General features: G+C 37.1%; 1 long non-coding RNA gene across 1 annotated transcript in view; it reads left to right on the top strand.

The window, feature by feature from the left end:
* Positions 1-15,913, top strand: part of LOC103007562 (uncharacterized) — a 50,772-nt gene extending 34,859 nt beyond the window's left edge. The window contains exon 4 of the long non-coding RNA XR_452551.2: positions 15,413-15,913. This is a non-coding gene — a long non-coding RNA (uncharacterized LOC103007562). The remainder of the gene's footprint in view (positions 1-15,412) is intronic.
* The last annotated feature ends 1,060 nt before the right edge of the window (positions 15,914-16,973 follow it).

Genomic DNA, 16,973 nt, shown 5'->3' with positions numbered 1-16,973 from the left:
ATTAATTTGTCTCCTTTTTAATGCATATCAAATGTTTATTATGTATCAATACCTGTGTATACATTATACACATCACATTTAATCTTAAATGAAATCCTTATCTTAAAAATCGAAGCACAATATTACTTCAGTTGACTTACAATATTATATTAGTTTCAGGTGTACAATATAGTGATCAATATTTTTATAGATTACACACCATAAAAAGTTATTGTAATATTATTGGCTGTGTTTCCTGTGCTATACATTACATCCTTGTGACTTATTTATTTTATAACTGGTAGTTTGTACCTCTTAATCCCCTTCACCTATTTCGCCCATCCTGCAACCGCACCCCAACTCGGGCAACCACTAGTTTGTTCTCTGTATCTGTTAGTCTGTCATATTTGTTCGTTTGTTACGTTTTGTAGATTCCACATTAAGTGAAAATATACCGTGTGTGTCTTTCTCTGTCTGACTTATTTCACTTAGCATAATACCCTCCAAGTCCATCCATGTTGTTACAAATGGCAAAATGTCATTCTTTTTATGGCTGAATAATATTCCTTTGTGTATATATACCACATCTTCTTTATCTGTCAGTGGACACTTGGGTTGTTTCCATATCTTTGCTTTTGTGAATAATGCTGCAATGAACATTGGCTGCATATATCTTTTTGAATTAGTGTTTTTGTTTTCTTCAGATAAAATACCCAGGAGTGGAATTGCTGGATCATATGGAACTTCTATTTTTAATTTTTTGAGGAACCTCCATACTGTTTTCCACAGTGGCTGTACCAGTTTACATTCCCACCAACAGTGCACAAAGGTTCCTTTTTCTCCACATCCTCACCAACACTTGTCATTTCTTGCCTTTTTGATGATAGCCATTCTGACAGGTGTGAGGTGATATCTCATGGTTTTGATTTACATTTCCCTGATGATTAGCAATGTTGAACATCTTCTTATGTCTGTTGGTCATGGCCATCTGTATGTCTTCTTTGGAAAAATGCTTATTCGGTTTCTCTGCCCTTATTTAATTAGATTTTTTAATATTGAGTCATAAGACTACTTTATATGTTTTGCACATTAACCCCTTATCAGACATATCATTTAAAAATAAATATCTTCTCCCATTTGGTAAGCTGCCTTTTCATTTTGTTGTTGGTTTCCTTCACTGTGCAAAAGTTCTTAAGTTTGCTTAGGTCTCATTTGTTTATTTTTTTGTTTTCCTTGACTGTGGAGACATATGCAAAAACATATTGCTAAGACCTATGTCAAAGAGCATACTGCCTATGTCTTGTAGGAGTTTTATGCTTTCAGGTCTTAGATTTAAGCCTTTAATCCATTTTGAGTTTATTTTTGTATATAGTGTGAAAAAATGGTCTAGTTTCATTCTATTACATACCCAGTTTTTCCCAGCACCACTTACTAAAGAGACTGTCTTTTCCCCCATTGTATAATCTTGCCTCCTTTGTCATAGATTAATTGACCATAAGTGTGTGGGTTTATTTCTGGGCCCTCTATTCTGTTCCATTGACCTAAATATCTGTTTTTGTGCCAGTACCATACTGTAGTATAGTTTGAAGTCAGGAAGCATGCTACCTCCGACTTTGTTCTTTCTTAAGATCGTTCGGCTATTTGGGGTCTTTTATTGTTCCATATGAATTTTAGGATTATTGTCCTAGTTATGTGAAAAATGCCATGAGTATTTTGATAGGGATTACTTTGGCTAGTATGGACATTTTAACTTTATTAATTCTTCCAATCCATGAACATGGGCTATCTTTGCATAATTTTCTTTCATCTTCAATTTCTTTCATCATTGTCATCAGAGTACAGGTCTTTCACCTCCTTGGTTAAATTTATTCCTAAGTAATCTTTTTGATGCAGTTGTAAATGGGATTATTTTTTTGATTTCTGTTTTTGATAATTCATTATTAGTGTATAGAAATGCAACCATTTTCTGTATATTGATTCTGTATCCTGCAACTTTACTGAATTCATTTATTAGTTCTAACAGTCTTTTTGTGGAATCTTTTGGGTTTTCTATGTATAGTGTCATGTCATCTGCAAATAGAGACAGTGTTACTTTTCCCTTCCAGTTTACATGCCTTTTATTTCTTTCTCTTGTCTGATTGCTGTAGCTAGGACTTCCAATACTATGTTGAATAAAAGTGATGAGAGTGAACATTTCTGTCTTGTTCCTGATCTTAGAGGAAAAGCTTTTATCTTTTCTCCACTGAAAGAAAAGCTTTTTTCTTTTCTTCACTCACTCAAAATGTGAGTTTGTCATAAATGGCCATTATCATGTTGCGGTATGTTCCCTCTGTACCTACTTAGTTAAGTTTATCATGAATGGATGTTGAATTTTATCAAAAGCTTTTCTGCATCTATTGAGATGATCATGTGGTTTTTATCCTCATTTTGTTAATGTGGTGCATCATGTTGATTGATTTGCAAATATTCAACTATCCTTGCACCCCTGGAATAAATCTCACTTGATCATGGTGGGAAGAAGTCAGGGCTTCTCCTGGGGAGAGTTGGAACCTGCCACCGTGGAGGGGACAGGGTGGAGCCAGAAAGGCAAGAGCCAGAGTTTGCTGTGGGCCAGGGCTTCTCCCAGGTCATGAGTGATAGGCCTTTTTTATTCAATGTTATGTTTTTAAAATTCAGTCATTGATTTATGTAGCTTTTGGTCATTTGTTTTACTGTTGGATATTTCATAGTATGAATATGCTTTATCAACTTTCACATGCATGGATAGTTTTTTCCAGTTTCTTTGTCATTAAAACCAGTGCTGCTCTGAAATTCTCGTTTGTGTCTCCTATGGTTCAGGTGCAAATTTCTCTAGAATTTATACACAGGAGTATAATTCCCGAGTCATAGGATATTTCCATCTTCAATTTTACTGGATAATGTCAAATTGTTTTCCAAAGTGGCTATACTAATGCACACTCCCATTAGCAATTCTCACTTCTTCATGTATTATATCAAATTAGGTTTAGTTGTGATTGATGAAAACAAACAAATATGAATAATAGTGGATTAAACAAACAAAAGTTTATTTCTCTTCATGTAGATAAGGTTCAGGGATAAGCACTTCAGTGCAGTGTGGTGGCTCCAGGATCATTAGGGTTCACTCTCCCAACTTGTTGCGCCACCGTTCTCAACCTGTGGTTCTCACCTCATGGTACAAGGGGACTCCTTGATCTCTTGCCAGCACGTTTGAATTCAAGCCCTCAGAGAAGGAAGAGGGGAAAAACTTCATGCCTCCCATCCCTGTCATTTATAAAAACATCTCCTCTAATTTGGGCCATCTATATCTTATACCCTATTAGCCAGACCTTAATCCTATAGTCACACCAAGCTACAGGAGTGACTAGAAAATGAGGTCTATGATAATTTATTATAGCAGCACAAAATAAATAAGACAAACATGGATTCAGGGGCACTTACTTTATTCTATAGGTTATAATCCAGTACTATCATTATTTATTTATTTATTAACATCTTTATTGGAGTATAACTGCTTTACAATGGTGTGTTAGTTTCTGCTTTATAACAAAGTGAATCAGCTATACATATACATATATCCCCATATCTCCTCCCTCTTGCATCTCCCTCCCACCCTCCCTATCCCACCCCTCTAGGTGGTCACAAAGCACCGAGCTGATCTCCCTGTGCTATGAGGCTGCTTCCCACTAGCTACCTATTTTACATTTGGTAGTGTATATATGTCCATGCCACTTTCTCACTTCATCCCAGCTTACCCTTCCCCCTCCCCGTGTCCTCAAGTCCATTATGTACATCTGCAACTTTATTCCTGTCCTGCCCCTAGGTTCTTCAGAACGTTTTTTTTTTTTTAGATTACATATATATGTGTTAGCATACAGTATTTGTTTATCTCTTTCTGACTTACTTCACTCTGTATGACAGACCTAGGTCCATCCACCTCACTACAAATAACTCAATTTCGTTTCTTTTCATGGCTGAGTAATATTCCATTGTATATATGTGTCACATCTTCTTTATCCAATCATCTGTCAATGGACACTTAGGTTGCTTCCATGTCCTGGCTATTGTAAATAGAGCCACAATGAACATTGTGGTACATGACTCTTTTTGAATTATGGTTTTCTCAGGGTATATGCCCAGTAGTGGGATGCTGGGTCATATGGTAGTTCTATTTTTAGTTTTGTAAGGAACCTCCATACTGTTCTCCATAGTGGCTTTATCAATTTACATTCCCACTAACAGTGCAAGAGGGTTCCCTTTTCTCCACACCCTCTCCAGCATTTATTGTTTGTAGATTTTTTTAAAATTTATTTTATTATTATTTTTATTTTTGGCTGTGTTGGGTCTTTGTTGCTGCACACAGGCTTTCTCTAGGTTCAGCGAGCAGGGGCTATGCTTCGTTGTAGTGCACGGGCTACTCATTGTAGTGTCTTTTCTTGTAGAGCACAGGCTCTAGGCACACGGGCTTCAGTGGTTGTGGCACTCAGGCTCAGTGGTTGTGGCTCACGGGCTCTAGAGCGCAGGCTCAGTAGTTGTGGCGCACAGACTTAGTTGCTCCATGGCATGTGGGATCTTCCTGGACCAGGGCTCGAACCCGTGTCCCCTGCATTAGCAGGTGGATTCTTAACCACTGCACCACCAGGGAAGCCCTATTGTTTCTAGATTTTTTGATGATGGTCATTCTGACTGGTGTGAGGTGATTCCTCATTGTTAGTTTTGATTTGCATTTCTCTAATGATTAGTGATGTTGAGCATCCTTTCATGTGTTTGTTGACAATCTGTATATCTTCTTTAGAGAAATTTCTATTTATGTCTTCTGCCCATTTTTGGATGGGTTGTTTGTTTTTTTGATATTGAGCTGCATGAACTGCTTGTAAATTTTGGAGATTAATCCTTTGTCAGTTGCTTCATTTGCAAATATTTTCTCCCATTCTGAGGGTTGTCTTTTCATCTTGTTTATGGTTTCCTTTGCTGTGCAAAAGCTTTTAAGTTTCATTAGGTCCCATTTGTTTATTTTTGTTTTTATTTCCATTTCTCTAGGAAGTGGGTCAAAAAGGATCTTGCTAGGATTTATGTCATGGAGTGTTGTGCCTATGGTTTCCTCTAAGAATTTAATAGTGTCTGGCTTTACATTTAGGTCTTTAATCCATTTTGAGTTTATTTTTGTGTATGGTGTTAGGGAGTGTTCTAATTTCATTCTTTTGCATGTAGCTGTCCAGTTTTCCCATCACCACTTCTTGAAGAGACTGTCTTTCCTCCATTGTATATTCTTGCCTCCTTTATCAAAAATAAGGTGACCATACATGCGTGGGTTTATCTCTGGTCTTTCTATCCTGTTCCATTGATCTATATTTCTGTTTTTGTGACAGTACCGTACTATCTGGATTACTGTAGCTTTCTAGTACAGTCTAAAGTCTGGGATCCTGATTCCTCCAGCTCCGTTTTTCTTTCTCAAGATTGCTTTGGCTTTTTGGGGTCTTTGGTGTTTCCATACAAATTGTGAAATTTTTTGTTCTAGTTCTGAGAAAAATGCCATTGGTAGTTTGATAGGGATTGCGTTGAATCTGTAGATTGCTTTAGGTAATATAGTCATTTTCACAATGTTGATTCTTCCAATCCAAGATCATGGTATATCTCTCCATCTGTTTGTATCATCTTTAATTTCCAACTTTGGTTGGAAGATTTTTAATCACAGTTTCAATATCAGTGCTTGTGGCTGGTCTGTTTGTATTTTCTATTTCTTCCTGTTTCAGTCTTGGAAGGTTGTGCTTTTCTAAGAATTTGTCCATTTCTTCCAGGTTATCCATTTTATTGGCATATAGTTGCTTGTAATAATCTCTCATGGTCCTTTGTGTTTCTGCACTGTCAGTTGTTACTTCTTTTTCATTTCCAATTTTATTGATTTGAGTCTTCTCCCTTTTTTTCTTCATGAGTCTGGCTAATGGTTTATCAATTTTGTTTATCTTCTCAAAGAACCAGCTTTTAGTTTTATTGATCTTTGCTACTGTGTCCTTCATTTCTTTTTCATTTATTTCTGATCTGATCTTTATGATTTCTTTCCTTCTGCTAATTGTGGGGGTTTTTTTGTTCTTCTTTCTCTAATTGCTTTAAGTGTAAGGTTAGGTTGTTTATTTGAGATGTTTCTTGTTTCTTGAGGTAGGATTGTATTGCTATAAACTTCCCTCTTAGAACTGCTTTTGCTGCATCCCATAGGTTTAGGGTCATCGTGTTTTCATTGTCATTTGTTTCTAGGTATTTTTTGATTTCCTCTTTGATTTCTTCAGTGATCTCTTGGTTATTGAGTTGTGTATTGTTTAGCCTCCATGTGTTTGTATATTTTATAGATTTTTTCCTGTAATTGATACTTAGTCTCATAAAGTTGTGGTCAGAAAAGATACTTGATACAATTTCCGTTTTCTTAAACTTACCAAGGCTTGATTTGTGTCCCAAGATATGATCTATCCTGGAGAATATCCCATGAGCACTGGAGAAGAAAGTGTATTCTGTTGTTTTTGGATGGAATATCCTATAAATATCAATTAAGTCCATCTTGTTTAATGTATCATTTAAAGCTTGTGTTTCCTTATTTATTTTCATTTTGGATGATCTGTCCATTGGTGAAAGTGGGGAGTTAAAGTCCCCTACTATGATTATGTTACTGTTGATTTCCCCTTTTATGGCTGTTAGTGTTTGCCTTATGTACTGAGGTGCTCCTATGTTGCGTGCATAAATATTTACAATTGTTATATCTTCTTCTTGGATTGATCCCTTGATCATCATGTAGTGTCCTTCTTTGTCTCTTGTAATAGTCTTTATTTTAAAGTCTATTTTGTCTGATATGAGAATTGCTGCACCAGCTTTCTTTTGATTTCCATTTGCATGGAATATCGTTTTCCATCCCCTCACTTTCAGTCTATATGTGTCCCTAGGTCTGAAGTGGGTCTCTTGTACACAGCATATATACAGGTGTTGTTTTTATATCCATTCAGCCAATCTATGTCTTTTTGTTGGAGCATTTAATCCATTCACGTTTAAGGACATTATCGATATGTGTGTTCCTCTTTCCATTTTCTTAATTGTTTGGGGTTTGTTATTGTAGGTCTTTTCTTTCTCTTGTGTTTCCTGCCTAGAGAAGTTCCTTTAGTATTTGTTGTAAAGCTGGTTTGGTGGTGCTGAATTCTCTTAGTTTTTGCTTGTCTGTAAAGGTTTTAATTTCTCTGTCAAATCTGAATGAGATCCTCACTGGGTACAGTAATCTTGGTGGTACGTTTTTCTCTTTCATCACTTTAAATATGTCCTGCCGCTCCCTTCTGGCTTGCAGAGTTTCTCCTGAAAGATCAGCTGTTAACCTATGGAGATTCCCTTGTATGTTATTTGTTGCTTTTCCCTTGCTGCTTTTAATATTTGTTCTTTGTATTTAATTTTTGATAGTTTGATTAATATGTGTCTTGGCATGTTTATCCTTGGATTTATCCTGTATGGGACTCTTCTGTGCTTCCTGGACTTGATTGACTATTTCCTTTCCCATATTAGGGAAGTTTTCAACTATTATCTTCAAATATTTTCTCAGTCCCTTTCTTTTCTCTTCTTCTTCTGGGACCCCTGTAATTCGAATGTTGGTGCGTTTAATGTTGTCCCAGAGGTCTCTGAGACTGTCCTCAATTCTTTTCATTCTTTTAATTTATTTGGCTCTGCAGTAGTTATTTCCACTGTTTTATCTTCCAGGTCAGTTATGCCTCAGTTATTCTGCTATTGATTCCTTCTAGAGAATTTTTAATTTCATTTATTGTGCTGTTCATCATTGTTTGTTTGCTCTTTAGTTCTTCTAGGTCCTTGTTAAATGTTTCTTATATTTTCTCCATTCTATTTCCATGATTTTGGATATCTTTACTATCATTTCTCTGAATTCTTTTTCAGGTCCATTGCCTATTTCATCTTCACTTGTTTGGTCTGGTGGGTTTTTACGTTGCTCCTTCATCTGCTGTGTGTTTCTCTGTCTTCTCTTTCTGCTTAACTTACTGTGTTTGGAGTCTCCTTTTCACAGGCTGCAGGTTCATAGTTCCCATTGTTTTTGGTGTCTGCCCCCAGTGGCTAAGGTTGGTTCGGTGGTTGTGTAGGCTTCCTTGTGGAGGGGACTGTTGCCTGTGTTCTGCTGGATAAGGCTGCATCTTGTCTTTCTTGTGGGCAGGACCGCTTCCGGTGATGTTTTTTGGGGTGCCTGTGACCTTATTATGACTTTAGGCAGCCTCTCTGCTAATGGTTGGGGTTGTGTTCCTGTCTTGGTAGTTGTTTGGCATAGGGTATCCAGCACTGTAGCTTGCTGGTCGTTGAGTGGAGCTGGGTCTTAGCGTTGAGATGGAGATCTCTGGGAGAGCTTTTGCCATTTGATAATACGTGGAGCCAGGAGGTCTCTGGTGTACCAATGTCCTGAACTTGGCTCTCACACTTCAGAGGCACAGGCCTGAAACCCGGCCCGGGCACCAAGACCCTGTCAGCCACTCGGCTTTTGGGAAGTCTGAGGTCTTCTGCCAGCGTTCAGTAGGTGTCCTGTAGGAGTTGTTCCACATGTAGATGTATTTCTGATATGTCTGTAGGGAGGAAGGTGATCTCCACGTCTTACTTCTCTGCCATTTTGAAGGTCTCTCCATTATTTATTTTGATATATAAATTTTCCCAGATTTGTCAAGCAGGAGCCTTTTAAATATTCCTGTATCTTTGATATGTTCCCACTATTCTATGAACATTTCCTTACTTGCTGGAGCAAAATGTTCCAGGCTTATCTTGTACTTGCCTACTCCAGTCTAATATTAGCCTTGTCCCCATGGATCCTAATTACTTTCAGTGGACAGTATAATTTGGAAACCAAGATCTGTACACTACGTGTGTTCACTGATACTGGTCTATCATTGCACCTAGGCTCTCTCAACTGATAGAGCTAGGAAGTATTGGGTTGGCCAAAAAGTGCCTTCGGTTTTTAAGTAAAAATAAAGGACACATTTTTCATTTTCACCAAGAACTTTATTGAACAATGTATTCACCATTTTGTTACACTACCTTCTGCCATTTTTTAGGCAACTTCATAATTCCATCGTCCCAAAACTTTTTATCTTTTTAAGCAAAGAGCTGTTCCAGGTGCCTTTTACAGTCTTCCAGGGAATTGAAATTTTTTCCATTAAGAGAATTTTGTAAAGACCAAAGTAAATGGGAATTCGAAGGTGCAATATCTGGTGAATACAGCAGATAAATCAGAACTTCCCAACCAAGCTGTAACAGTTTTTGCCTGGTCATCAAAGAAACATGCGGTCTTGCCGTATCCTGATGGAAAATTATGTGTTTTCTGTTGGCTAATTCTGGACCCTTTTCATCGAGTGCTGCTTTCAGTTGGTCTAATTGGGAACAGTACTTGTTAGAATTAATCGTTTGGTTTTCCAGAAGGAGCTCATAATAAAGGAGTCCCTTCCAATCCCACCATATACACAATATCGCCTTCTTTGGTTGAAGACCAGCCTTTGGTGTGGTTGGTGGTGGTGCATTTTGCTTGCCCCATGATCTCTTCCATTCCACATTATTGTACAGCATCCACTTTTCATCACCCGTCACAATTTGTTTTAATTACGTTTTCATTACGCTTCAGTAGAGAATCATGTGTGGAAATACGGTCAAGAAGGTTTTTTTGCCTTACTTATATGGAGCCCAAACATCAAAGCGATGAACATAACCAAGCTGGTGCAAATGATTTTCAACGCTTGATTCGGATATTTTGAGTATGTCGGCTGTCTCCTATGTGGTATAACGTTGATTGTTCTCAATTAATGTCTCGATTGATCGCTATCAACTTCAACTGGTCTACCTGACCGTGGAGCATTGTCCAGCAAGAAATCTCCAGCATGAAATTTAGCAAATCACTTTTGACATGCTCAGTCAGTCACAGCACCTTCTCCATACACTGCACAAATCTTTCTTTGCATTTCAGTTGTGTTTTTACCTTTCTTGAAATAATAAAGCATAATATGCCAAAAATGTTGCTTTTTTTCTTCCATCTTCAATATTAAAATGGCTACACAAAAATTCACCGATTTTGATAAGTCTTTCTTAAAACGCACACTGATATGACAGCTGTCACATACAATCTAACAAAATTTTTTCGAATGAAGTTAAAGAGAACTAAGTGCTACTAGCTCCATCTTACAGAAAAAAACGAACGAACCTTTTGGTCAATCCAATATATTTTAATATTTCTAAAACACATATATTTTATATACATATATGTATACACCTATATCTATATTTATTTTTCTAACTATCAAAAATGTATTTATCCTGATATCTTTAATTCCAATTTAATACTATATGGTATATTTTAGTCTTCCACCTTTCCGTATTTGTAGCTCCCTTCTTTAACAGTGAGAAATCTGGCTTGTGTTATCCTCATTATGTTTACTTATTTGCTCTAGCCTAGAATTCACAGAAGTTAGTTTCAAATTGCTAACTCATTGCAAAAAGAAAGCCCACTAACTGGAATTTAATATTTTATAGCTCTTTTTTTTTAAGCTAAAATTCACATACAGTGAAATGTGCATGTCTTATGTATACAATTTGATGAGTTTTTTTCCACTTGATAAATTTCACTTTTAGATTTATTTCTATAAATCAATCCGTCTGTCTGCCTATCTATCTACCTTTCTATCTATCTGTCTTCCAGAATTTATAATTGTTATCTGTAGAGAGGTTTGCCTGATATCATTTATTCCACTACTGCCTGAAGTAGAGACCTAATTTTATCATTTTATACAGCAGTGTTGATTTAGACATACCTGTATCTAATATATCCCTTTTTTGATTGTTCATCTGTTTTTACTTGCCATTTCCTATTGCACCATATACTTTCTTTCTGGGATCATTTTATTTTCTTCTTCAGGTATAGCCCTGTGAGTGTCAGCTTATAAGCCCTCCATTTTTGTCTGAAATCTCTTCATTTTAGCTTCATCCTTTAAAGGTAATTTCCTCAATACAATTTTGGGTTACAAATTATTTTCTCTGAGTAATTTAAACATCTTCTGTCCCTGGTTTCTAGTTTCCATAGTTGCAGTTGAAAAGTCAGATATCAGTGTTGACTCTTTCATCATAAATTGTCATTCTCTTTGTTTGCTCTTAAGATCTTCTCTTCAAATTTGGTGCCTTGCAGATTCGCTCTGGTGAGGTAAAATGTATGTATGGATTTCTTTATATTTATTCTTCTCAGGATCACTGTACTTCCTTATTCTAAAGATTTGTGTATTTCATCATTCCTGGAAAATTCTCAGTAATTATCTGTTTGACTACCTTTCTTATTTTATTTATTATCACACTTAAAACTGTGAATTGATGGTTATTAGGCCTTCTTATTCTCCTCCACATATCATAATTTCTTTTTCATATTTTCCATCTCTGTGTCTCTCTATACTTTATTCTGGCTAATTTCTTTAGTTTTATCTTCTAGTTCACTAATTCTCCCTTTATCTGTGTCAAATCTGATGGTTTACTTGTTCATTGCATTTTAAATTTTAGTTATTTTTTTCCATAAACAATCTAGTTGAATCTTTAAAAACTCTGGTCATAGTTTGTATTCTCTTATATCTGGCTTATATTTCTATTCCCTCCTTTATTTCTTTACAAATATTATATATATTTATTTTATATTCTGAATTATATAATTTCAGTATTTGAAATACAGTGTTTGTTCGTCAGATTTCCCTCTTTGTTATTTATGTTGCCTCTTGCTCAAAGTGTCTTGTTTCCTCATGGGTTTTGTAATTTTTCTTTTTCTTTTCCATAATGAGATCATGTAAACTGGGACTTTGAGCAAATTCTATGAGGCCAGGGTCGAGGATACATTTTCCTAGAATGGATATGCATTTTTTCCTGCTGGGTGCCTGGAAAGACCTATCAACCAAGAATTACTTTAACTGATCAGTTTGGTTATTTTTCACCCCATATAGATAGTGTGATTTCAATCCCCATACCGACGTGACAACTAACCTGTGGTTATAATTAGGGTGCTCATACATTCTGGTTTGCCCAAAACAGTCCCAGTTAAAATGTCCTTTGTCTTGATGTAATTATTAACAATACTTTCTTCTACTCCCAGAAGATTCCCTGTTTGGATTATAAATTATATGTCACTCTACTAAGAATACTAAGAGGAGAGAATTTTTACCCCTTCCAACCATAGCCAAGGCAAAACAGAGGTTTTATTATTTCTCCTTTGCATAGAAGAATTTCTAGTTCACTCTTTCACTGAAGGTGTATCTCCCAGAATCCTGATTTTACACTTTGGGGTTTCCATTCCAACTTATCAAATAAAAAGCTCTAGGTTTCTGGGGATTGGCACATGCCCTCAGGGCAGCCGCTGGCTTTAGCATGTTTACCTCTTTGGATTCATGCTTTTGCTTAGTTCTTTGCTTCTAAGGATGTTTCTTACTTTATTGTGAGCTCAGCTATATATTTAAAAAGATGTTGTAAATCTTTTATCCAGAATATTTAGTTGTTTGGTTGCAGGACATTTTTTTTCCCCTAGAACAAAATCCCTGGGCTCATCATAAATACTGACTTAACTGCATGTGGTATTGGAAGAGCCAATTTTTCTAGTGTTGAGGTAGCCCAGAAGTTTCAAAGAGCAGGTTTCCTATTTGAGAGCTCTAACTTGTCCCACTCTGTTGAAAATAGGAGGACATTTTACTTGAAGGAAAAAAATGTCCCAAAAAAATGTATCTCTTAATGTTTTATATTCTACAGATACGAACTGAGAGGATAAAATCACTTTTGTTTTTCTAACAAAGGAAACAGACAAGTTCTAGCATGGAAGATAGAAGATAATATTATTTGCATCTTATAGATGAAGAACACGAGGCAAAGAGAGGCTAAGTAACTTATCCATGGCCCACTATTAGTAAGTGATGGAGCTGATATTGGAAGCCGCAGTTAGTCTGTCTGTAATACTTATGACCTTAGCCACTACCTCTTATGCTCCTTTGCACAATCATGCTTTCTTCTATCTCATCATCATAAAATGAATGCTCATGGGGGAAAGTACTGCTACATTGATACCTGTTATAGCTTCCTTGTATTTTGGGAGCTGAAAAATATCCAAACTCCACTCGAGATATAAAGGATACAAAAGGATAGGAAAAAAGAAAAAGAATGCCAGTCTTGTTATAGATTATAAGTACTACGGGGAAATACCAGCCTTTTAAACCTAAATCATAAATGCTTCCCATATCTTCATCCCTTTTCTTATTCTGTTCTATCTCCCTGGAAGGCTCTTTCCTGTTTGTTATGTGAACATTTCTTGCTTATCTTTTGAATGCAACTCAAATATTATCTCCATTAAAAAACAATCTCCCATGAATCCCATCCTCCCCACCGCCTTGGTCAGACAGAATTAATGATTCATTCATCTGTGCTATCATAGTATTTTTACATACCTTTATAATAACACTTATTAACTGTATTATTTTTGTGTTTTATTTCTGTTTTATTTATTCATTCATTCACTTATTCATTTTTGTCTGCATTGGGTCTTCACTGCTGCGCACGGGCTTCCTCTAGTTGCAGCGAGCAGGGGCTACTCTTTGTTGCGGTGTGCGGGCTTCTCATTGTGGTCACTTCTTTTGTTGCGGAGCATGGGCTCTATGCACATGGGCTTCAGTAGTTGTGGCATGTGGGCTCAGTAGTCGTGGCTCACAGGCTCAGTAGTTGTGGCGCATTGGCTTAGTTGCTCCACAGCATGTGGGATCTTCCCGGACCAGAGCTCAAACCCATGTCCCCTGCATTGGCAGGCAGATTCTTAACCATTGTGCCACTAGGGAAGTCCCTGAACCATATTAAATTATTTTCATAGGTCAAGAATGGTTGAATGTCAGCAAGATCATATGGTTCAACCTAATTTTTTTAGTGGGGTATATGTATACCCCACTAGACTTAGGGGTAGAAACCATGAGTTATTTACTTTTGTTTCTTTAGTTTAGTGCCTGGGCATATGCTCAAAATATGACTGTTGGATTAAATGAGTGTCCATATGCCAGGCAATATTAAAAAAATATTAATCATTGACATCTACTGCATGGACATCAACTAGTCAGAACATATACTGGCCTTAAACAACTGCTAAAACTGCACCCATTCTATCAGCTGCATATCAGCCCAGCCTATACCAAGGATACATACAAGAATAAGACTTTTGGGTTGTAGTGAACCCCAAAATGGGGTTCTAGCCAACCATATTCAATGCTTAAACCTTCTCTATAACAGTGCCACGAAATATCACTTCAATTTGTGACAGGGAACTAAGAACTTTCTGTGGTCACCAGTTCAATCTTTGAGCACTTCTCATCCCTAGAAAATTCTTTCTTCATTAGACACTACAGTCTATCTTCCTTTAATTTCCATCCATAGAGCCTAATTATATCCTTAAAGGCTTATTCCTCTCCTAGATGACAGCTCTTCAGATATTTGAATATGGGCATCGTATCTGCCCTCAAGTTGTTTCTTCTAAAGGTAAAGTATCCTTGGTTTCTTAAACCAGTTGCATTTTACATGGTTCATATTCCCCCATAATTGTAGGGTTTTTTTGGTTTGAGGCGGTTTGTTTGTTTGTTTGTTTGTTTGTTTTTACTATTTTTGTCTACCGATGATGCCCAGAACTGAGCCCTGCATTCTGAGTGGGATATGACCAGAACAGAAGAGAGCAGGACTATCCCATCCTTCAACCCCATTTAGGACAAAATTTGACAGCAGGATGCATATGACAGTGTAATACACAATGCATTTCCTGTGGTATAAAACAAGAGTAAAAGCCCAGTCCTAGGGACCCATACTATAGGAAGGACAGGATAGATAACCAAACTAGTCCTGTGGTTCTTAACCCTGGCTGTGCATCAGAAATGCCTGCAGAGGTGTATAAAAACAAAGATGCCTGAGCTCCATTCCAGACCTACTGAATATAACAACCTAGATGTGGGACCTTTGAAAAGGATATAAGAGGCAGTATGTGGTCAAGAAGGCATCTCTGGAGCAAGACTGCCTAGATTGAAATCCAGACTCGTAATTTTGTAATTGCTTAAATCTCTACTTTCTCACCTCTATAAAGGTATAATGACCTCAAAGGGCTGTTGTGAGGATTAAATGAGTTACTATAAGTAAAGAACATAGAACAGTTATTCCTACTGACTATGTGCTAAGTGAATATTGTCTGTTGTTATGATCTAGGTGTATTTAAATCTCTGCTGCTGGTTTTCATGCACAGGTTGAGAAAGCACTGGTACAGGACATGGTCTGACATGATAGTCCTCTCTGTCAGGAGGGGCAGATAGCAGATGATCCTTCTGCCTTTCTCAAGCAAGAATTCTTAATTTCTAATTCTCTCCTTTCCCATCAGGTTATCACCATGGTGACCCCACAGAGACTTCAGTTCTTAGGTAGTCATCAGGACACAACTGCTACTGAGACATCACCTCTCCCTTCCCCCTGAATTCTCTGGATCAATGCTTCTCACACCTTTATATCTTATGAGCTACTTTAAAAAGTGGGAACATAGATTTGCCAAGCTTTCACATTACCAAGCAAGAGCATTCAAAAATTAAATCACATCTGCTATCATCATAAAAGAAAAAACATTGAAACACTAAAGAGTAGAAAGTTGTAATATTAGGATAAATAATAAAGCTACCATAATTAAGTTAAATCTATGATCTCTCTGTCTGTGACTGTAGATTGTTTAATTGCATATTTCTGTTAGTTACAAATGGGGAAATTTTATCATTAGTAAACATCACTTTCTTTGAATCCTCACTTGCAATCATAATTATAGCATATGCATAGAGAGACTCTAAAAATGCCTGAATTTTAAAAAAATGCTACTCTTGATTTACGGCTAAGTTTTGGCATATTTATGTTTCTGCTTTATAACAAAGTGAATCAGCTATACATATACATATATCCCCATATCCCCTCCCTCTTGAGCCTCCCTCCCACCCTCCCTATCCCACCCCTCTAGGTGGTCACAAAGCACCGAGCTGATCTCCCTGTGCTATGCGGCTGCTTCCCACTAGCAATCTATTTTACATTTCATAGGGTGTATATGTCCATGCCACTCTCTCACTTCATCCCAGGTCACCCTTCCCCCTCCCCGTGTCCTCAAGTCCATTCTCTACGTCTGTGTCTTTATTCCTGTCCTGCCCCTAGGTTCTTCAGAACCATTTTTTTTTAAGAGTCCATATATATTTGTTAGCATATGGTATTTGTTTTTCTCTTTCTGACGTACTTCACTCTGTATGACAGACTCTAAGTTGGATTTGTTTTGATAGTCTATTTCAGTAGAAAATTTATGTAGCTGTACTTTTGAATGAAAAATAACATATATTTTCCTATACAATTTTCTCTCATTTTAGCTAATGAAAATTCTGCCGATTATGCAGTGGCAAAGTATCTGTCAGTAGTTAATGCTAATAGAGACACCAGAGCATTCTCTCCACTATTAATCTGTGGATAATGGAAGGCCCATTTCTTACGTACACACAGAAGAAAGAATAGAAAAAATACTGGCTATGACACCAAATGAATTGCCTTCCTCCCACACTACTGTGCCCTTGTAACCTAGGGCATGTAGAGCAGGCTGGCAACCATTGCATTACAGATTTAAAAGTGCTGGAATCTCTCAGTCCTATAGCAGGTTGCCTGATGGATTGGTGAGTAATGTACTTGAAGAGTGCATTACTGAGATCTAGACTAATGGCCACCTCTTGCCCATGGCCTTTATGGTAGATCATTCATTGTGCTGCCTCATCAGTTTCCTGCCAGTCTGTATCTGGCACGAGCACTGGCTGTTCCAAAGCTGATTAATCCCCTAGGAATGAGTCCACCTGCAGATCTCAGTGTGGATTACACAAAAGTGGGAATGTTCTAGTGCTATGGGGACAACACAACTTTTCTTTGAATTC

The sequence above is a fragment of the Balaenoptera acutorostrata genome, chromosome 19 (genome assembly GCF_949987535.1).
Source record: "Balaenoptera acutorostrata chromosome 19, mBalAcu1.1, whole genome shotgun sequence".
In the NCBI taxonomy this organism is placed as follows: Eukaryota; Metazoa; Chordata; class Mammalia; order Artiodactyla; family Balaenopteridae; genus Balaenoptera; species Balaenoptera acutorostrata.
The sequence above is the reverse complement of the archived record's forward strand: the minus strand, read 5'-3'. Positions and strand labels throughout refer to the sequence as shown.